We start from the raw sequence: 23,167 nt of genomic DNA, 5'->3' as shown, positions 1-23,167 counted from the left end.
ACATCCTTTCTCAATTAAGTCCCTTTATTCTGCAACTTGTCAGACAACCTGTCAGAGACTGATCTGACATCTTCTACAATATAATGCTGAGAAGTCTGAAGTCATTGTCTTCAGTCCCCTGCACAGAATCCATTCCTAGCCACTACAGTTCTTTTTTTTCTCTGGCAAGATTCTGAACCTAAATGAGGTAGTTTGCAATCTTAGATTTAGATTTCAGATTTATTGTCAGACATGACATTACATACAACTCTGAAATTATTTTTCCTGGGGTGAAATAGAATTACCAATTATTGGTAATGCAAAAAAAAACTGTACACAATGTTCACGTGTAAACAAATAAAGAAATGTAAACAGATAAAGAAATAAACAAACTGACTGTGCAAAACATAGAGAATAAAAAAAATAAATGAGGTACAAAAGTAAGAGTCCTTAAATGAGTCCCTGATTGACTTTGCTGTTGAGGAATCTGATGGTGGAAGGGGAGCAGCTGTTTTTGAACCTGGTGGTACGAGTCTGGTTGCACCTATACCACCTTCCTGATGCCAGCTGGGTGGTGTGGATCCTTGATAATTGCTGCTCCTCTCTGATGCTGGCATTCTTGATGTCATATTTAATTTTGAGATTGCCTTCTGACCACATATCCAATTCCATCATGAAGATCTCTTATCCCACCTCTACAATATCACCTCACTCCAGAGCCTCTCTGACAAAGCCTTGAACCATATTGCTAGGCATCACATTTATAACTTGTCGATGTCTGGGCTCCCATCGCCTGCTCTGCTTGGATCCATACTCTTCAGGAGCTCTGCTATCCATTTCCTAACTCACAATAAGACCCATCACTGCTGCATCTGCTCACCCTGAATAAAATCCATATCTGAAACTGGCTGAGTTTTAAAATTCTCACTTTTTTATTCAAATCCTTTGGTGGTCTGATTTTATGTCCTCCCCACTCTTATTTATTCTAATCATAATGATTTCTTAGATCTCTGTATATCTTTCATTTTAGCTGAAAGCATAAATCTTGATTCTTCCTGGTTCCTAAATCCCAGCATTCCTTCCCTAAAGCATTCAACCCTCTCTTTTAAGATTTTCCATCAAAACGAACTCTTTGCCAGAGCTTTTGGTTCTCTTTCTATTTTTTTTTCTCTCTCATTTCTTCTCATGAGTTGATCTGGGATGCTTTAGCTCTTTAAAAGCAGGTATGGACTTTAAAATTCCAATGAATTTATTTTGACTATATCTATCAGGCACTCTTTCTGTTTGACCCATCACCCCCCTCAGCTCCTCTCATGGTGGATGCCAATTTGCATTTCTTTTGTTTCTAGTTCTAATGAAAGATAAAAATAAAGGTTCCATTATTGTCATGTAATGCTGCATTTAGAATGTGACATAGATGAAATTCTTTTAACTTTTGTCTACTGTAAGGCAGACAGAGAGGCCTCACTTTGCCCTGTGCCCCTCACAGAAACCTACAAGTACTGACCAGGCCTGAGTCTGCTTAGATTCCAAGATCAGACAACCTCAGTCATATTCAGCTATTAGCCTATTAGACCAGAAAAGCTGAGCTTTTTCCAGAATTCTTGTTTCAGATTTCCAGCATCTAGATTTTTTGACTTTCATTCCAAAATGCAAGTTTGTCTTATTGTGTTACTTTTCCTTCCCTTTTTCATTGTATTTTTTCTGTTCTCATGAGTCACATCTTTCCTGCCAAGTAAGAAGCTGAAATACTTTTTCAAGCCTCTATCATAAAACCAATTAGACAATCGCTGTCTTTAGTTATGGCAATGGAGGACATTTAGCCTGTCCTCATTTGCTGAGAAAAAGCTACCTTGGCTTATCCCATTCTAATCTCCTGGTTTAGATGTTTCAAACTTATGGCATATTGAAATCTGAGCTGGAGAGTTACAGAACTTTACCAGTCCCTGTGTAACAAAGTGCCTTTTAACTTTCCACTAGCTTTCTTCTTTGGCTTGGCTTCGCGGACGAAGATTTATGGAGGGGTAATGTCCACGTCAGCTGCAGGCTCGTTTGTGGCTGACAAGGCCGATGCGGGACAGGCAGACACGGTTGCAGCAGTTGCAAGGGAAAATTCGTTGGTTGGGATTGGGTGTTGGGTTTTTCCTCCTTTGTCTTTTGTCAGTGAGGTGGGCTCTTTCTACTAGCTACTTCCAGCTAAATCACTGCCATTTGGTTATTGACCTGTTAACTTTTTTCACTTTATCCAACCCCTCAGTTTTCCGAACATCTCATTAAGTATTAGGGTGCATCCTTTGCGTAGTGGTTAGTGGAATGTTGTTACAGCACCAGAGACTGGGGTTTGAAACCGCTTCTGCCTGTAAGAAGTTTGTTCATTCTCTCTGTATTTGCGTTGGTTTTCTCCAGGTGCTCTGATTTCCTCCCATCTTTCAAAAACGTACGAGGGGTGTAGGTCAGTTGGGTGTAATTGAGTGGCATGGGCTCATGGGTCCAAAGGCCTGTTACTATGCTACATGTATACATCTAAATATCTCGGCTTCCCCCCCTCCTCCTCCACCCCACCTCTAGCTAAAACCTAAACAGCTTGTATCTCCTCCGAGGTAAAATTGCCCAGGTTTTGCCTCATTCTATTTTCAAACTTGTGCTTGCTCTTGTATTTCAATCCTCCTGCATCCAGTGCTGGATTAACGTAGTAGGAAAACTAGCATATGTTACGGGCCTCACATTTTCAAGGGCCCCGCGCTCACTACTTGCTTTATTACTATAGTACTGCACTTGCTCTATTAATAATACTGCAGTTGTTTTTAGATGCTTACATCACCCTAATTCAAAGAACGGATAATAAACATTTAAGGGAAAGGTACAGATGCAAAAGAATCAACAGGTACATTCTAACAGTTTAACTTAAAACTAGCTATCAACAAATATGCAGCAAGTTAACTCTTCACTCGGATTATCATTTAAGTGTTTAGTGAGAATGAAAAAGAGAAATTGTTTAGTTTAATTGTTTGAAAGAACATTATTTTGATTTTTCATTTTGGACTCTGAATCATAAATCATTGAGAAATCCAGTGGTAATGGTGATATTAATCAGGCAATCCTGCCTCTGTCGATTTCCCCGATGGATCCCTGATCAATTACACTTCCATTTCTTCACCTCCAAACCAATTGCCAAGATGGATCTCACTGCTGCTCAGAATTCTAGAAACATAGAAAATAGATGTAGGAGAAGGCCATTTGGCCCTTCAAACCTACACAGCCATTCATTTTGGTTCTCTTTGATTTTATTTGAATCAGGGTTACCCATTTATATCCTCTTTATTGGCATAAAGTCTGCAATTCAAGTCCATTGATAAAGGTTTCTTTGTTAATACATGTAAAAAAATGCAGCAGCTAATTTTTAAAAGCTGGTTGTGATATTTCGAATTAAAACATCAAGCTAAAGAAACTTCTTGCTGTTGATGCAACACCATGGCCGTTTCATTCACTTACCGGAGGAATCCGCATCGGAGCTACGGTTCTTGATATAAATAGACATCGTTTATCAGGCGACTGTCTCCCTTTTTATTCAAGCCCAACATTTAGGTGGACTGGTCTGCATAATACCTGTACTGCAGGGATGGGGACTGGTACTGGTACAGGCAGGTTTCCAGCCACTTGTAGAGCATCTTACAAGCCCATTTCCTGGGGGTTTTGTTGCCCACTACCAGATGTTCAGCCATAAAACTCTATGTCCTTCACCCTGCCGCCCCTCCACTTTGCCTGGCCATTGACTCCCCTTGAAACCTGCTTCATCTGCGTAAGTTTGTATCCATTCATAAAATCTGCAAGTCTATATTTGCAATGATTTATCACTTTGAGTTCATCTCTCCTCTGAATTTAGCTTCCCCTGGCATTTGGTTTCCTATTTACCCTTTTCATTCTCTCTTTTAAACCACTAGATGTTTTAATATTTATGCATATTTTTAAAATTTAGGGGCCCTTTAAAACATAAGCTATAGGTCCTGCACTAGCTTAATCCAGCCCTGCCTGCATGCCCTTCCAAACTGTGGATTAACCGCTGTTTTATGGAACCCTAGCAAGATGCCTTGCCCTGATTTCTGTGCCTCAATTTGCTGCCTTTGTCTGCACTGTTACAGCACAGAAGGAAGGCATTTGTCTCATGAGGTCTGTGATAGCTCTAAAGAGGAATCCTGCCAATGCCATGCACACACACCTTTTATTCTCAAATATTTAACAAATTCTTCTCTGAAACTCATTATTAAGTCAACAGCCAGCTGTATTTTCAGGCAATGCATTCCTGAAAATATTGAATAAAAAGCCTTTTTCCAAATGTTTCCCTGAATCTTCAGTCAATAAGTCTGTATCCTTTACCCTTGACTCTTTGGTAATGGAAAGAATTTATTCATTTTTTCCCCCCTCTTTTCCACTTCAAAGAGAAGAGGCTTCTTGGAACTAAAATCTCAATACCCTGGAACCATGATAGTGTGAGAGATGAGTAAAACTAATATGAGAGATGAAGAAAGCTAGTATGGATATATGTGTAATGAATAAAGCCAGAATAGGATAAGGGTAGATAATAGAATGTAGGAAGTAAAGTTAGTCTGAATAAGATAAGGGTCTTCTAGCAAGTTCCGCATATGTAATTAGTAAGCCTTAGACAGAATTAGCAAGTTCTGCATATAAGAGTTAGTAAGCCCTGAGGGTTGGGAAGGTGTGAATAAGGACAATAAGGACAATGACATGATGGGACACAGACAGGATACCCCCTGGTCCTCCAAGTTCACAGAAACAGCACGTAGGCAGACAGGATTGCCTAATGCCAAACTCATCCAGGAGGCAGAAGAATGTAAGGGAGAGGGTACTTCTATACAGAAATAAACTGTATAAAAGTTGGGTGAGCCCCAGTGTGTGTGTGTATTCCCAGGGTAAGGGGAAGCACCTGTCACATTTGTGGCCCGAAATGTGAAGTTAATAAAACATTAAACACAAGTTTTATCAGGTAAACTTCTGAGTGCCTTTATTCTCCCGTTTCCTTTGTTCTCTTGCTTGTGTTCTTATCTCTCTCTCATACCACGTGACTTCTGGTACATCTCATACATATTCATTATCATGACATCCCTCCTTTAATCAGAAATAAACTTTACCTTCACTTACCAATATCCCTCGGAAACATACAAACATCGTAACTAATGGTAATACTATAACTCAACTACATAAAATTTACTTCCTACAGCACTCATACATGCACTTTATGATATAAGATTAAATATTGTCCCAAAGTTCTTATTAAAACTATGGCACAAAGTCTTCGTATCGTTTGGGCACTTTCCGGTTTCATTTCGGCCTGCCTGCGATATTGTCGTCGCTTCTCGGTTGTTCACTCTCGGCGTCGGAAATACTGCTCTCCACCGCTTCGAGTGTTTCTGGCGCTCTAGTCACTTCATCAGGAGTGCTGGTAACTGCCTCTGGAACATCATCAGGTCTCTCAGTTTCAGCATCTCGTATTGGCCTTTCAACCTCTTCGCTCGATGTATCTCTGGACTGGTACCTTTTTACACCTGAGACATTTCTCTTATACAGGACTCCAGTCGGAGACTTGACTGTCACCATACTGCCACTTCTGGATACAACAGTATAGGGTCGATGGTAATAAGGTGTGTCTAGCTTACCACCAGTTTCATGCCTCACTAGAACATTATCTCCTGGCATGATGTCTGAGTACTTGGCTCCACGTTTCGAATCTGTGTACAGCTTTGCTGCACCTTTCTTTTCAGCATCGTGGTCCCTCATCTCCTGGTCGTCTCGGATTTCCTTTATTTCTGGCATTTTTGTGCGGATTTTTCTCCCAAAAAATGCTTCTGCAGGACTTTTTCCAGTGGTTGCATGAGGCGTTGCTCGATAGACATCCACATAAGATAGCAATGCTTCTCGCCAATTTTGTCCTTCTGCGTGTGCAATCCTCAATCGTTTTTCAATGGACTGATTTTGTCTCTCTACTTCTCCATTGGCTTGCGGCCATTTCGGAGTTACTTTATGATGGTGGATACCTGTGGTCCTCATGTATTCCGCAAATGTCTCTGAAATGAATTGTGGACCATTGTCAGAGTATAATGTAACAGGTAATCCATATCTTGCGAATATCTCTGCTAATGCTTGTATTGTTTTTTCAGTGGTTGTGGACTTCAACACCACGTACTCATAGTATCTGCTGTAGTAATCTATCACTACCATAATTGATTCACCCGTCGGTAAAGGTCCAAGAAAATCAACAGCTACGTCGATCCATGGTCCTGTCGGAAGTTGCATACTCCGGATCGGTTCTGGCGGATTACTCCTACTTGTGATTTGACATCTGTGACAAGTTTTAACAAATTTCTCTGCGTCTTTATCACAACTTGGCCACCATACCTTGGTCCTGAGGTTTTGCTTGGTACCAACAATGCCTAGGTGTCCTTCATGCGCTAAGGATACGATCTTCGGTCTCAATCTTTGCGGTATCACCAATCTGCAACCTCTTAATACACACTGTCCGATGCAACAAAGTTCGTCTCTAATGGGAATGTAAGCCTTGTGAGTACACTTGTCCCATTGTCCACTGTGTATGCATTCTCTTACTTCCATGAGTTCTGGATCATGTTCGGATTCTCTCACGACTTCCTTCGTAGTCACAGCTTTCGGTGTTGACTGAATAGCTACGAAGCGTACAAAGCTCTCTGTTTCTGTTCCCAATTCTGACTTGGATTGTGGACCACCATCCTTCACCAATCTGGACAGCGGATCTGCAATGTTTGTTTTCCCTGCAATGTGGATTACTTTATATTTGTAGGGTTGTAGTCTGAGTACCCATCTCTCTATTCTGGCACATAGTTTGGATCTAGGTGCATAGATCACCTCTAATGGCTTATGATCTGTGATGAGTTCAAATTCAATGCCGTATAAATATGCATGGAACCTCTCACAGGCCCATACAAGTCCGAGTGCTTCTTTCTCTGTCTGAGAGTATCTTCTTTCCACATCTGATAACGATCTGCTGGCATAGGCAATGATTCTTGGTCCTCCATCATGCATCTGGACCAACACGGCTCCTAAACCAACCGGGCTGGCATCCGCTATGACTTTGGTTGATGCCGCCGGATCGTAATATCCAAGAGTTTTTGCATCTGTCAGGCTTTGCTTCAGCGCTGTGAACGCTTTCTTCTGCTCAGATCCAAAATGAAATGGTACACCTTTCCTGGTTAGTTTCCTTAGTGGTTCTGCCACTGTAGCGAAATTAGGATGAACTTTGCACAAAAATTGACCAATCCTAGGAAACTCCTCACCTCTGTTGCGTTCTGAGGTGCACGTGCCTCTGCAATAGCTTTCACCTTGGCCTCTGCAGGGTTTAGTCCTTTCCGTGTAAGTCTGTGTCCCATGAAGTCCATTTCTGACACACCGAACTGGCACTTGTTTTCATTCATGGTAAGGCCTGCCTCCTGTAGTCTAGATAGTACACGCCTCAACCGTTTGTCATGCTCTTCCTTCGTTGGTGCATGGACTATGATGTCGTCAGAAATGTTGGCAACTCCAGGAATGCCTTGAATCACTCGATGGATTTCATACTGGTAGATCTCCGAAGCTGCATTAATTCCAAATGATAGTCTCTTGTAACGATACAATCCACAGTGAGTCACAAATGTAGTTACATCTCGGGAACCTGGATCCAGCTCTAATTGATGATAGCTCCACTTCAGATCAATTTTTGAGAATACCTTGCTGGTAGTTAGTTCTTGAAGTATTTCCTCCACTGTTGGTATAGGGTGTCGTTCTCTAATTATAGCTTCATTGGCCATTCTCATGTCAACACATAGTCTTATGTCACCCTTTGGTTTGGGCACAATCACTACGGGACTGACCCATTGTGTCGAATGTTCCACCGGTTCAATAATGTCTTGTTCGATCAATTCTTTAATTTTGGTTTCGACTTTCCCACGAAGTCCAAACGGAGTTCGGCGCATTGGTTGTGCCTTGGGTTTGACCGTTTCATCTACTGCTAGCTTCAATTGTCGACCTTTCAGCTTTCCTACTCCTTGGAAGACTGCGGAGAATTCTTGCTTCATATCCTCGTATGACTGAATTGAATTGACACAAGCTCCAATATGAAGTATTGCCAGGTCTTGCGCTGTGCTTCTACTCAGCAATGGTTCTCCCCTCTCTTCTATGACCATAAACTCTGCTTCGGTGTACTTATCTCCAGCTTCAACAGTTGCAGTAAAACATCCAATGGTCTGCAATGGCTTTGTTGCTGTGTATGGATACAGTTTCTTGGAACACTTCTTTGAGGTACAGATAATCTTTTTCCTTTTCAACTTCTCCCATAAATGTCGATCAATCACATTACTGTCACTGCCTGAGTCTACAATGACCTGCACTGTCACTCCACCAATGATCACTGGGACCTTCTCATGACGTACTTCATTCAACGTAAATTGGTAACAACTCTGTTCCTCCTGGGTATCATCATCGTCACCGTCTATCTGGCGAATGGTATCTTTCTTTCCAGGATACTTTCCTTTCCCCCAGGCTTTGCCTTTAGAAGTTGTACTCTTCCTCTTCTGGTCTGCATTGGACTTGCTTTTGCACTTCTTTGCAAAGTGGTCCTTACCTCCACACTTTCTGCAAACTTTGCCTTTGGCCGGGCAATATGGGTCTTTTCTAAAGTGACCTCGGTTTCCACATCGATAACACTCCACGTCCTGTGTCGGCGTATATCTTGACTGATTATGGCGATGTGAGAGCCTCTTAATTTGCTGGCTTGAGTTGTCTTTCAGGGTCATGGTATGAAATTGCCCTTCAACAGCCTCTAATGCAGCAGCAATAGCTATAGCATCGGTGAGTTCCAACTCACTCCCTCTTTCCAGTAGACGTCTTCTGAGTTTATCTGATCTGCAGTGCTGTACGACTTGATCCAATAATTGGTTGTCCAAATCAGCTGGCATGTAATTGCATCCAACAGCTAGCTGGCGTAGTCTTGTCACGTACTGAGCAATTGTCTGGCCATCTTCTTGACTCGTTCTCCGAAACAAATGGCGTTGAAATGTAGCATTCGGTGTTACTACATAGTGTGCATTTAATGCATCTACCGCTTTCCGGTACTCATCCTTTCTTCCAGTATTCAAAAGTGTCTTAAATGTTTCCCGAACTGCAGCTCCAGCAGTGAAAAGAAGTAACGCCCTTCTCTGCGCTTTTTGTTCAACTGTATCGGTATGTAGAAATAGGCCACGACTGTCGGCGTAGGATTCAAATTCTTCCAGCCATGCCTTACACTTCACACTTACAGTGCTTGCATCACCCGTTGGGTCAAAATGAGCAATTCCACTATGTGTTAGAAAGTCTGCACCAGCCATGAGGAAATATTCCAGCCCCAAAAGTACTGAGTCACAGAGAAAATTCTTATCACCTTGAAGTTGTCCGTAATCCTCTGTAATCTTGTTTAGTCTTTAATTTTCTTCAAGCTTCTTTCATCCTCGTCGCCAATGTCACATTTGTGGCCCGAAATGTGAAGTTAATAAAACATTAAACACAAGTTTTATCAGGTAAATTTCTGAGTGTCTTTATTCTCCCGTTCCCTTTGTTCTCTTGCTTGTGTTCTTATCTCTCTCTCATGCCAAGTGACTTCCGGTACATCTCATACATATTCATTATCATGACAGCACCCAACTTTGCATTGTTGTAAAATAAATGTTCTTTGTTCTCAATTTTTGTCTTGAGCAATTTCTGTGAAGGTACTTCTGTTTCTCACAATAGCAAGTATTTGCACCCTCTATTTTCCAATTTAGAACCATAAAACATTACTGCACAGAAGCAGGCCCCTTCAGCCCTTTTAGTCTGTGCCAAACCATTTTTCTACCTAGTCTCTTCTACTGACCCATACCCAGTCCATAGCCCTCCATCCCGCTCCCATCCTTGTACCTGACCAAATTCTTCTTAAATGTTAAAACTGAGCCCGCATTCACCACTTCAGCTGGCAGCTCATTCCGCACTCCCACCACTCTTTGTGTGGAGAAGTCCCCCCTTTTGTTCCACCTAAACTTTTCCCCTTTCACCCTTAATCCATGTCCTCTGGTGTATATCTTACTACCCTCAGTTGTCTCAGATCAGACAATAGCCTTTGTGCTTTTGTGCCAAAAAGCCTTGGTTGGATTATACCTGAAACAAGACTTGCATTTTTTTCTGTTCATTATTTATGATGAATTCATTCATAAAAAAGAAGAGACATCTATCTATTAAATAACAAATGAAGATTTTTTGGTCAAGGTTTTTTTATAATAGTTTTTTCAACATCACTTTACAATTAACAACAAATATTAAAAATGGTTCAATAATATGCTTTCTGTGCAAAATGAAAGGAAAATCTTTCCACTAAATTGCTTTGACATTGTAGAGGCTTTATAAAAGTAAAAAATATTCTCCAATGTTTGCAGAAGGAAATGGCACATTACATGCCAGTCATCAGCTCAGTTATCCTCACTTTGGGCCTTATTCAGCATTCACAACCAAAGACTATATGTTTGCCTTTCAGGTCAGTTCTATACCTTGCAAAGTTCTTAAACGGATTCTAAATCCCCTCTGCATTTTCAACTCCCTATCTTCCTTTCCAGCTGACCTTCAGATTTGACAATCTGATCAGGTTTTCTATCACTAAAGTCACCCTTTACCCTGTGCCTATATTTTCCCTAAATAATTCCCTTTGAAGTGTTGCAAAGCACTTTTCTACATTAGATATGCTACACCAATGCAAATTCTTCTGTGTGCAAAAATAAATGACAGAAAAGACCATCAACCTGTCATCCATCCCACACATTATGTATTTGTTTTGATAACGGCCATTAGTCCTACCTCTCTCATCACACATAAAAGGAGTAAAAAGAGGGCAAAATATAAAATACTTGTAAGTTTATTTAATTCATCTGACGAGCCTCCTACATGTGTATTAATTATTTCTAAGTCTACATCTGACAATTGGATGTACAGGTGTACTATGGAAAGTACACTGACTGTTTGCTTGATGGCTTCGTTTGGTCATTTGAGTCCACAGGAAAGTAGAAGTCTGCAGAAAGTAGCAAACATGGCCAGGTCCATCACAGGTTCCGACCTCCCAGCCACTGAAAACATTCCCGTGAGGCTTTGTTTTATGAAGACAGTCATTACAAATGATCTCCATCACCCTGGTCACAACCTCTCCTTGCTGCTACCATATAGAAGCCTGAAGCCCAGCGCATCTAGATTCAAGAACCACTATCCAGGAAGATAAGCTATTCAAGGACCATGAAAAGAAATGTCTAAACTATTCAAACTTTTTTTCGTGCTCTAACTGTAACTGTTTATCATCTATCTTTTATATTTATGATCTCTTTCCATATTGGCACATGTACGATCCTAGCTGGTGTGTCTTATATTTTGCTTTGGCCACAGCTTTCAAGAATTTTGGGCATATGTTTTTTTTTATTTGGCTTGGCTTCGCGGACGAAGATTTATGGAGGGGATAAATGTCCACGTCAGCTGCAGGCTCGTTTGTGGCGGACAAGTCCGATGCGGGACAGGCAGACACGGTTGTAGCGGTTGTAGGGGAAAATTGGTTGGTTGGGGTTGGGTGTTGGGTTTTTCCTCCTTTGCCTTTTGTCAGTGAGGTGGGCTCTGCGGTCTTCTTCAAAGGAGGTTGCTGCCCGCCGAACTGTGAGGCGCTAAGATGCACGGTTTGAGGCGATATCAGCCCACTGGCAGTGGTCAATGTGGCAGGCACCAAGAGATTTCTTTAGGCAGTCCTTGTACCTTTTCTTTGGTGCACCTCTGTCACGGTGGCCAGTGGAGAGATCGCCATATAACACGATCTTGGGAAGGCGATGGTCCTCCATTCTGGAGACGTGACCCACCCAGCGCAGTTTGATCTTCAGCAGCGTGGATTCGATGCTGTCGACCTCTGCCATCTCGAGTACTTCGACATTAGGGATGAAAGCGCTCCAATGAATGTTGAGGATGGAGCGGAGACAACGCTGGTGGAAGCGTTCTAGGAGCCGTAGGTGATGCCGGTAGAGGACCCATGATTCGGAGCCGAACAGGAGTGTGGGTATGACAACGGCTCTGTATACGCTTATCTTTGTGAGGTTTTTCAGTTGGTTGTTTTTCCAGACTATTTTGTGTAGTCTTCCAAAGGCGCTATTTGCCTTGGCGAGTCTGTTGTCTATCTCGTTCTCGATCCTTGCATCTGATAAAGTGGTGCAGCCGAGATAGGTAAACTGGTTGACCATTTTGAGTTTTGTGTGCCCGATGGAGATGTGGGGGGCCTGGTAGTCATGGTGGGGAGCTGGCTGATGGAGGACCTCAGTTTTCTTCAGGCTGACTTCCAGGCCAAACATTTTGGCAGTTTCCGCAAAACAGGACGTCAAGCGCTGAAGAGCTGGCTCTGAATGGGCAACTAAAGCAGCATCGTCTGCAAAGAGTAGTTCACGGACAAGTTTCTCCTGTGTCTTGGTGTGAGCTTGCAGGCGCCTCAGATTGAAGAGACTGCCATCCGTGCGGTACCGGATGTAAACAGCGTCTTCATTGTTGAGGTCTTTCATGGCTTGGTTCAGCATCATGCTGAAGAATATTGAAAAGAGGGTTGGTGCGAGAACACAGCCTTGCTTCACGCCATTGTTAATGGAGAATATGTACATTGCACTTAAATGCACGACAATAAACTCAAACTCCCTAATTAGATACAATTGGACCCAAGTTGTTCCCGGTGGAGTACAATATAACTCTGACTAGTGGCTAAATGAAAATGCTGAGAAGTTCTTTAGTTAAACTATGTCTGATGGAGAAGGGTTATGGAAATACAATAGAGGCCATGTCTGTGTTAGGAAAGAGGAAATGTCAAGAGTTCCCACTGCAAATAATTGCCCATATGTTAATGTTCCTCTATTCTCTGCTCCTAAATATTGTGTATGGATACAGGGTGTGGATGTACCAAATGGATATAATATCTATCTGTGCCAACAGCACCTTCTTATAGTGCATTCAGGAAGCTCAACTTGGTTTGGACCTTATTTTATTGACAGGGATTTGGCAGTAAGTGGCTGAAAATTGCTACCTTCAACAGGAAAAAATAGTTGACTGCTGAGTGCTACAGTGAAGGTTTGCAAATTCCTGTGGACCATTCCTTCCAATGGAAATCAAACCTTTTTGAGTGAAATTTATAGTAGAATCTTTCAGAAGGCAATGGTTAGATTTCTCAATTCTGGAAAAACGTGAAAGCAGAGTTGCACATATTTTGCAATATTCTCTTCACTGCTTGATTTGCATATCGAAGTTATCTGATAGTTTTCAGAAAGAGGAAATAAGTCAGGATTTCTTAATCCTAATAACTGCCCCTTTACCAAATGGTGTTCTGTCCTCCTCTTGTCAAAGGGATGCTAGATAGTGTGTGATGCTATTTAAAGATTGACCTAACGTTGATTCAGGTGGAAGGCTAATTGGTTACTGTAAATTACCCCTAATATGGGTGGGTGGCAGTTGAAACAGAGGGGAGTTGATGGACATGTGAATTGGTTAAAGGGAATTAAGTGGGGGATGGGACTGACGTGATTCTCTGAAAGCTGCTATGAAGGCAATCAGCCAAATAGCAGTTTCTATGTTCTAAAAACATAGGAGAAAGATATGGTGTAAGAAAATGCCGTATCTACCGGTGCTAATTTTTTATGGTCTGTGCATCAGATCTTTTATATTGCATTCATCACAAAAAAAGTGGAATGCAAATGCCCAACTATATTGCAGGAGAGACACAAGTTCTATCGTAAACTGTAGGGTTACCTGTGTAGCCCCTTACTAATACCTTCCTGATATTTACATGCGCATTGGCTTACAATGTTACGTTATTGTGAGTTACATTATTATTTTTCTTCCAAGCATTAATTTCAATCCTTACCTGAATGAATGTAGTAAATGCAGTCAATGGCAGCATATACATTGATCTTTCTATAAACATTCATCAGCAGAATTTGGACAGTTTGTTGCTGAAACAGCAGAATATATAAGAATATTATGTGGAAGAAAAAGTTTCACAGAGAAAAAATGCTTTCTGCCAATATTGTGTCAAGATTAAAATCGAAAAGATGCTTTATTTTAGTGAACTCAGGCAAGTAATTCTCACTTCTCTTATTGGAATATCTTAGATCAGCTATTTCCGTCTTGATCGTGTCATTTTTTTTCTATTTCCTGGATTAAAAAACTGATATGAAGAAGTAAATTAAGGGAGGATTAAAGAAAATCTCTGCACACAGCATTTTTACAAATAATGCCCCCAAAACTGAACTAGTAAGTGAAAATGTGAGAGGATAAAATTCCATTAATGCAGAGAAAATCAGTAAGAGCTTTTAAAAAAATGTCAGGTACGATTTTCAATTGGATTTCTCTGACAGAGCCATCCAAATGTAGGACTCCTGCCTGATATGACCCTGAACATCAGCCCATCTTTCTTCTTAAGATGCTGTCAATTGTATAATTTGTGTTACTGTGCCGTTTATTTCAGCTTTCCAGCATTTCTAATTTTACAAAACTACCATGAAGAAGGGGCCCAAGCCTGACATGTTGGTTATATACCTTTACTACCTATGGACGCTGCATGACCTGCTGGGTTCCATTAACATTTTTGTGTTTTTACCATAGTCACATGACTACAGACTTTTGTGCTTCACACTAGGCATCATTTGTGTGTGATCCTGTTGTCCCACTTAATATGCTTGTTATATCTGTGATAGTGGCAGGTTTCATCATTGTTTGGTATCGTGGCTTCTTTCCCAGCATTAAACAGTATAGATAAAAATAGGTTGATGGTTTCATTCTATTATCAGATTTTCTACCTTTGCTGACTCTAGCAAAGGAAGGAACTTTCAACCTTTAGTAGTCAAAAGTGTTTCCTGCCTGAGGATAGCTGTGAAATGTTCTTGTGGTTGTGCAATTCATTCTTTAAGAAGCTCTACAAATATTTTTAATAAGTGGATTTATCAAATAATGAAGGTTTAATGTCATTGATTACCTAGCAAAAGACATAAATATTAGATACAATAAGGGACAGTCTAGCCTTATGTACGACAGTGTTTCCATTGAGGAAATGATGTCAGTTATGTAATTTCCTGTGCTATCTACACCAAGGGAAATCTCATCCATCAGAACAGTTTTCACAAGCTGGGAATACAAATGCAGGCCTTCAGTGAGGGTTCCTATTTGAAATAAACTGCCACCTAGTGTAGAGAACTGGGATGATGTACATTCATTGAAAACAAATAAAGAAAAATAATTTCTTTTCCTCTGATTTTTCCCTTCCCAAAGTTTATCATTCGTAATTCAAAAGGTTTTGAGGAACTTTTTTTTATACCAGGTGCATTAAAAAAAAATTAAAAAATGACCTTGCCTGATATGTAAAAGGTTTTGTCTGGTGAAGGCCAAGGTATTTTTTTCTAATGAACAGCGACGCTGCGTTTCAACTTCAGAATGCAATGAGGTTGGTAAACTCAATTCACCAAATTAGTCTGGGATCTGCCCCTGAGTGCAGTTGTCTATTGGAAGAGGGTCATGTCTGAGACCAGATTAGGAATGACTCATGTTGACCAATACAGTCCAATATTCCAGCGATATTTGCGGTCAAATCCCAAATATGAATAGTCATGAAAATAGTAACTCTTCATCCATGTCCTTGTGAAGTTTCTGATTCAGCAATAGTCCAGCATGTCACAAGACACAGAAATATACTCACCACATATTTGGCACATTTAAATCACATTTCTATGGAGAGCAGCTTCTACATCAGAGACTTGAAGGTATCAAGAAGATATATTTTGACTTTCTGGCTTTATCTCACACTCTATGTTACGTCAAACATTCTCCATCCTCCAGTCTGACGCATTTTATAAATATGGCACTAGCTCGTATAAAAAAATAGCAGTGGTATCACTACGTAATGTATGAGATGTTATGGATCCTCTGCATTTTGGAATGTTTACAATGCATTAACTGTAATTTAAGTGACTTGGGAAGGATTGGGGGAAGGGAGAGGTAGGTGGAAAATAGCAAAGAAATAGAATGCTCTTTTCAGAACAGGAGTTCTATTGACCTTGCCTTACAGGAATTACCTTGAAATCAAGTACAACCCTCCCAGAAGGGTTTACAATGAGAGAAACACCAACATGTTGCACTGTAGATGAAGGCATTAAGCTAAGCTGATCACTTTATTTTCTTGTAACTATTCACAAAAATGTATCTGAATGCTATTTTTTCCTAAGAGTAATTTCACAAAGAGCGGATGTGACAGAAAATTTGAAACAATACTGTAATGCTCCTTTAACACTTTTGTTAAGTTGTTCTTATCTACCACAATCCTCTACCACAAGGCTGAGGATTGCACCTAATTAATGCATTATGGTTCCAAGAACATGTTGAGTTATCTAGGTGCAGCAGGAATTCTAGTAATGTTAGTTAGTGCTGGGCCATCTACTTGATCCACTTGTTCAGCTCGCTTTGTCTATGACTATTGCATAAAAGCATGCACATTGCACAGCCAGTTCGATGACAATTTTACCACAACTGCCATTGTGTGGTGTTCAATTTGTCTGAGAGTTGAAAGTTTGCACATGAAGCAAAATTCCCTTTAAATCAAGTAGAAGAGAAACCATTATTCTCAGAAAATAGCAAGAGATGACACAGAATTTTTCTGTAAATCCAAACATTCAGTGGATTTTAGAGAAATCTTTTTTGAATGTTTTATTGATGATTTTCACAGTCTTGCAAATCATTTAATTTTCAAACATTCCTGCATATATACAGTCTACATTTATCCCCTTCCCCCTCCCACATATACCATCGAATAACTTGTATTAATACAGTAATACACAGAGCAAAGGGGCCTTTCACCCCAACAAACCCTAAAACAGGAAGAAAAATAAGGAGCACATCACCTGCGTTATTTTCTGCTTCATTAGTTACATTCCTTTTCCTTCTGTGGACTTATTGCAATAGCTTTATCTTTAGAAAGGGGGGACTAGTCCTACTGGGTGCCAATGTGTCTCAAATAAGGTTGCCATACTCCAACAAAGGTGTCATGTTTCTTCCTTAGGTTATATGTGATTTTCTCCAGGGGAATGCAACTCTGTATTTCCATATTCCATATTTAGTTGGGAGTCAAACTTCCACGAAACTGCTGTACACTTCCTGCCTATCGCCAAGGTGACCTTCATGAATGAGATTTGGTATTTGATCAGTCTAAGCTATACACCTCCAATATCCCCCAGGAGGTACAACTCTGATTCCCATTGAAAATCCACTTTTGTAATTTTTGGATTTTAGAGAATTGAACAAAGTTGGATGCAAGCTGTTTAACGAGCAAAGTTTTTTTGAAAAAAAGGCAGCGAGCCTAGAATTGCAATAACAGCAGCGCTGCCGCCAGTGCAGACCTGGGAAAGGGAGGAACGGAAACCATAAAAACAGCGCTGATCTGAAGGGTTCAACTGATGAGGTGGAGCAGGGAGTCGAGTTCAGGTAGGTGATGTGGTGCAGAGAGTCGAGGTCGAGGTCGAGGTCGAAATCAGTGAGGTGGAGCAAGGAATCAAAGTCAGGAATGTGAGGTGGTGCACAGGTAGGTGATGTGGTGCAGAGAGTCGAGGTCGAGGTCGAGGTCGAAATCAGTGAGGTGGAGCAGGGAATCAAAGTCAGGAATGTGAGGTGGTGCAGGGAGTTTATATTTGGTGCTTTCGGTAAAATGAAGACTGGTTTTGGTATGCATGAAAGCTGAGCTGCTGACAGGTCAGGTGTGGGTGCAGAATTTGGACAGTTGAACAGAGATCAGCCTTTAGCTGTAAAACCCAAAAATATGCGGACATTATGGTTGAAACAACACCTGATTTTCCCATCGGGGCACTCTCCAGCCAGATGGCATTAGCATTGACTTTTCCGGTTTCTGCTAACCTGCTCTCCTCTTCCCCCTCCCCCTTTCCAGTTCTCCCCCCTCCCTTCACTAGCCATCCCTTCTCCCCTTGATCACCCCTCCCTCCCTTCTCTACATATCACCTCCTGCCTTTATGACCACTCCTGCCCCCAACTCTTTTGTTCAGATGCCTGTCAACATTTTCCATTCCTTGATGAAGGGCTCAAGCCCGAATCGTCATTTATGCATTTTTACCTTTGCTGCATAAAGGGCCTGCTGAGTTTCTGCAGATTTATGTTTTTATTAGAGATCAGCCTTTGTAGTTTGTCATGTCCATAATAAATTTTTGGTTAATCAGTTTCTGATCTGCCATTACCACATCATACTATACAATTTTAAATTCCTCAGAAAATCTGATAACTACTCAATGATATTCCTGGTAGACAGTTAACTATAAAGTTCCAACTCTCCACAAGTTTATTTCACCTGCTGCAGCTATTTTCTACGCTTTCACTAATTCCCATTTAACTTTCTCCCACCCAATTTCAGTTCTGTTCCCCATAGAAACTGATGTGGTAAATGATTCTCTCTTCTCTCCCATACCAAATGCTCTCTTTGGTTTCTTCTCAATAAACTTAGTCACTGTTAAATTTCTTTTAATCTCCCGTCTAACTTATATCTCTCAGTTGCCTCCTTGATCCACAAGCCATCTCTTAGCTCTGCCTGGGATTCTCCTCAATTCATTTCTCAGCAGTCCAGAGCTCCCCAATGACACAAAGCAAACATGAATCACAGATTACATGAATTTGGAAGTCATGTTTTCTTTTGACAGAGAGTATGTCTATTCACAGCTCATCAAGTCTATGCCAACACTCAGCGCCACCCCTCCATCAATTTCCCTGCAATCTAGTCTCATGAATTCTGCCCCTAAGTCTCCGACCATCCACTTGCACCAAGGGCAACCGATAGCGGCCAGTTTGACTCTACTGCTGCCTCTCTCAATGTTTCCTATGATCCTGTGACAGTTGTGGGGAGTGGACCATCCGCTCTGCGGAAGTCCACTAGAACAGTTATTCTGATTCAATGGAAGCAGAGCTTCTCCGGCTCAATGTTCCCTCCTCACCTCCAGGATGAGAACCTGATGAGAATCTTTACTTTCTTGAGATCTATTCTTGATTTTATTTGCTCTTCTTTGACCACCGGTTACTGTAATGTGGTGACATCATCCACAAAAATAAGGCAGATTGGTGGATGATATCACTCAGCTACAGCCACCACCTCTCTTAGGTCCTCCATTCCACCAGCCTGCTGTGAAAATACTCGGGAAGATGCGACTTAAGATGCTAGAGTTAAATATTGAGAAAAGCAATGTTTTTAACCTTACATTTGCCTCCTCCTTTGCCACCACTTAAGGCTGGACAATAATGTTGGCAGTCTCAAAGGTTCATAGAATCTGAATTCATGACCCAAACAACTTTTTCTTAGTCTCACCCTTGCTCTCGTCACAATATCCTGCTCTTGAGACCTTCAACAGTGACTGTTATTACCAAAAGCCCACTACCAATACTATTGGTCAGCTTCCTGTCTTCCATGAACTTCTGTCATCCTAAACCATGTCGTCAGTGTTCAACTCTTCACAGAAAAAATATTCTTATCCTCAGCGATGTTGAATCCCATTTCCTCAAGTTTGAAATTTGTTTCTTTTTAAAAACCAAATTGTCCCTTCTATTGTTTATTTGTAACATTGTTTCATTTCAAATGTTTTCTGAACCTTCTGCTCCACTTTCTTTCTTTGGCTTGGCTTCGCAGACGAAGATTTATGGAGGGGTAAAGACCACGTCAGCTGCAGGCTCGTTTGTGACTGACAAGTCTGATGCGGGACAGGCAGACACAGTTGCAGTGGTTGCAAGGGAAAGTTGGTGGGTTGGGGTTGGGTGTTGGGTTTTTCCTCCTTTGTCTTTTGACAGTGAGGTGGGCTCTGCGGTCTTCTTCAAAGGAGGTTGCTGCCCGCCGAACTGTGAGGCACCAAGATGTACGGTTTGAGGCGATATCAGCCCACTGGCGGTGGTCAGTGTGGCAGGCACCAAGAGCAGTCCTTGTACCTCTTCTTTGGTGCACCTCTGTCTCGGTGGCCAGTGGAGAGCTCGCCACATAACACGATCTTGGGAAGGCGATGGTTCTCCATTCTGGAGACGTGACCCACCCAGCGCAGTTTGATCTTCAGCAGCGTGGATTCGATGCTGTCGGCCTCTGCCAGCTTGAGTACTTCGATGTTGGAGATGAAGTCGCTCCAATGAATGTTGAGGATGGAGCGGAGTCAACGCTGGTGGAAGCGTTCTAGGAGCCGTAGGTGATGCCGGTAAAGGACCCATGATTCGGAGCCGAACAGGAGTGTGGGTATGACAACGGCTCTATATATGCTAATCTTTGCGAGGTTTTTCATTGGTTGTTTTTCCAGACTCTTTTGTGTAGTCTTCCAAAGGCGCTATTTGCCTTGGCGAGTCTGTTGTCTATCTTGTTGTCGATCCTTGCATCCGATGAAATGGTGTAGCTGAGATAGGTAAACTGGTTGACCGTTTTGAGTTTTGTGTGCCCGATGGAGATGTGGGGGGCCTGGTAGTCATGGTGGGGAGCTGGCTGATGGAGGACCTCAGTTTTCTTCAGGCTGACTTCCAGGCCAAACATTTTGGCAGTTTCCGCAAAACAGGACGTCAAGCGCTGAAGAGCTGGCTCTGAATGGGCAACTAAAGCGGCATCGTCTGCAAAGAGTAGTTCACGGACAAGTTTCTCTTGTGTCTTGGTGTGAGCTTGCAGGCGCCTCAGATTGAAGAGACTGCCATCCGTGCGGTACCGGATGTAAACAGCGTCTTCATTGTTGAGGTCTTTCATGGCTTGTTTCAGCATCATGCTGAAGAAGTTTGAAAAGAGTGTTGGTGCGAGCACGCAGCCTTGCTTCACGCCATTGTTAATGGAGAAGGGTTCAGAGAGCTCATTGCTGTATCTGACCCGACCTTGTTGGTTTTCGTGCAGTTGGATAACCATGTTGAGGAACTTTGGGGGGCATCCGAGGCGCTCTAGTATTTGCCAAAGCCCTTTCCTGCTCACGGTGTCGAAGGCTTTGGTGAGGTCAACAAAGGTGATGTAGACCTTTAGGGACCAAGGAAAGCTGCCTCAGGACCTTCATGATGCCATCATCATCACCCTGTACAAAAACAAAGGCGAGAAATCAGACTGCTCAAACTACAGGAGAATCACGCTGCTCTCCATTGCAAGCAAAATCTTCATTAGGATTCTCCTAAATGGAATAATACCTAGTGTCGCCGAAAATGTTCTCCCAGAATCACAGTGCGTCTTTCGCGCAAACAGGAACTACTGACATGGTCTTTGCCCTCAGACAGCTCCAAGAAAAGTGCAGAGAACAAAACAAAGGACTCTTCTGCTCCACTGATACTGGCTTATCTGCATCCTCCCTTCAACATAGTTCATGATGTAAACTTGCTTCATTTGCTTTAGAGTGATGTTGTATGATGCCTGATGGACATCATTATTAAATTACCATTGGTTTTTGATTTACCTGTCTGCTCTTCTGATGATGAATAGCGCACCATACTTTACTCTCAGGGTTGCCGATAGAATTGAAGGAATATGTGTGCAACAGGGGTGCAGTGCTAACGTTTTAGGTGCTGGAGCTGAAAAAAATGCCTGCTGTTTCCTATATCCTCTCTCTACATATGTCACAACCAATTTGTGTACCTGCTCATTACATGAATGGGCCAGTACATGAAATGAACAGGTACACAAATTGGGTGCAACATAAATAGGGCTTCTTATAATGTCAAGCACTAAATGAAGATGAAAAAAATCCATGAATTCCAGAGCTCCACAGAAATATAGTGATAGTTGAGACATTAACAAGATTATAGCCTATCACTGCATTTCAGTGTATGACTGGTACAATAAAACATTAACACCTAATTTAATGCGATGACAAAGTATTGCGCGGTTACACTCACTAGTGATCATAAAATATAATTGTCAGCAAGTAAGGAAAAAGATGGCAATCCTGCATTTTGCCAATTTAAAACTAATGGCCTATTTACCAAATGCCACCAATGAGAAGCTTCACAATTTATTCACAAAGGATCAGACGAAATATATTTTTGGGGGTCTGAAGCAACCCTTGTCCTGGTGTCATCTCCCGGCTCAGGATTCCACTGAACTAGAGGAGGTCCATGTAGTTTAACAAACAGAGGTGCTAATACATGATTTATGAGATTTCTTGGGTGTGTTGCCTGTTATTATCCCCTCTCACACTCAGCAGTACATTAATAGGTATAACGTGAACCGCTCAATATTGGATGTAAATCTTGGGGGATGCGCTCTCCACGATCCTCCACATAATCTCTGAAGACATTTATTTCAGAAGAAGAAGAAAGCTTAAACCTTTTACAGAGAGATGATATTGCAGCTTCTCCATAATTAGGCAGTATTTCAGCAGACTTCATCAAGGACAGACATTTCATTTAAAAGAGATTTATACCTACTTTGAGGTTCAGAAGTTTGAGAACCTTTCAAGGATGTTGTCGTGAACACACAGTGCTGCAAATTGTTTATAAGGCTAGTAAGAAACTGTAGACAATCCAGGTTCTGGATGATGGCAGCACTGCAGTGGCTGCAGCAGCTTCTCCGAACCTGATGCTACCGCAACGGTTAAGTAGGATGCCGTGCAACAATTCTTAATTGATGAACATTGAACGGTAGAGCACTATGGAGATGTGGAGATGTGGAAATGTGTGAACCACGAAATAAGGTACAGTCCTTTGGAAGAAAGTTGCGGGACTGCACAGCCTGATCTACTATGGATATGTGAACTTTGTAGCGGTTCTTCACTTTAAGCTGCTAGACTTATTAAAAACTCTGAATCCACATGAATATAACTTGTTTCTGCTGTGATGACTGTCTAGTTTTTTTAAAAATCTTTTGCCCTATTGTTTGCATTTTTTAAATTCATTGTATAGATGTGTTCTAGTCTCGTGCAGTTTTTTTTCTTTTGTTTTGTCTGGTGAAGGAAGGGCATAGTCTTGTGTTGTTTGCACTGTTTTTGTGTAAACTCATGATGTGTAGGTAGAATTATGGTTTGGAGGAATGTTATTTCGTTTACTTCTTTGTACTGTTTTGCAGTCTGGTCTTAAATGACAATAAAAGTATCATATATAATTAGTTGTTGCTTCTTAACGTAATTTCTCCAAACTT

The 23,167-nt window shown here is 41.5% G+C and overlaps 1 long non-coding RNA gene across 5 annotated transcripts in view; it reads left to right on the top strand.

Annotated features, from left to right (window-relative positions):
- Positions 1-23,167, top strand: part of LOC138735926 (uncharacterized) — a 196,388-nt gene that overhangs the window by 77,953 nt on the left and 95,268 nt on the right. Inside the window, exon 1 of one of the 5 annotated variants that reach the window (XR_011340001.1) lies at positions 19,730-19,833. The exons of the other annotated variants lie outside the window; for them this stretch is intronic. This is a non-coding gene — a long non-coding RNA (uncharacterized lncRNA). Of the gene's footprint in view, positions 1-19,729; positions 19,834-23,167 lie in introns of those variants that run through there. 5 annotated transcript variants of the gene reach the window in all.

Source organism: Narcine bancroftii, chromosome 6, assembly GCF_036971445.1.
Source record: "Narcine bancroftii isolate sNarBan1 chromosome 6, sNarBan1.hap1, whole genome shotgun sequence".
Lineage (NCBI taxonomy): Eukaryota > Metazoa > Chordata > Chondrichthyes > Torpediniformes > Narcinidae > Narcine > Narcine bancroftii.
Note: the sequence above shows the minus strand (reverse complement) of the source record. Positions and strands in the feature narration are given on the sequence as shown.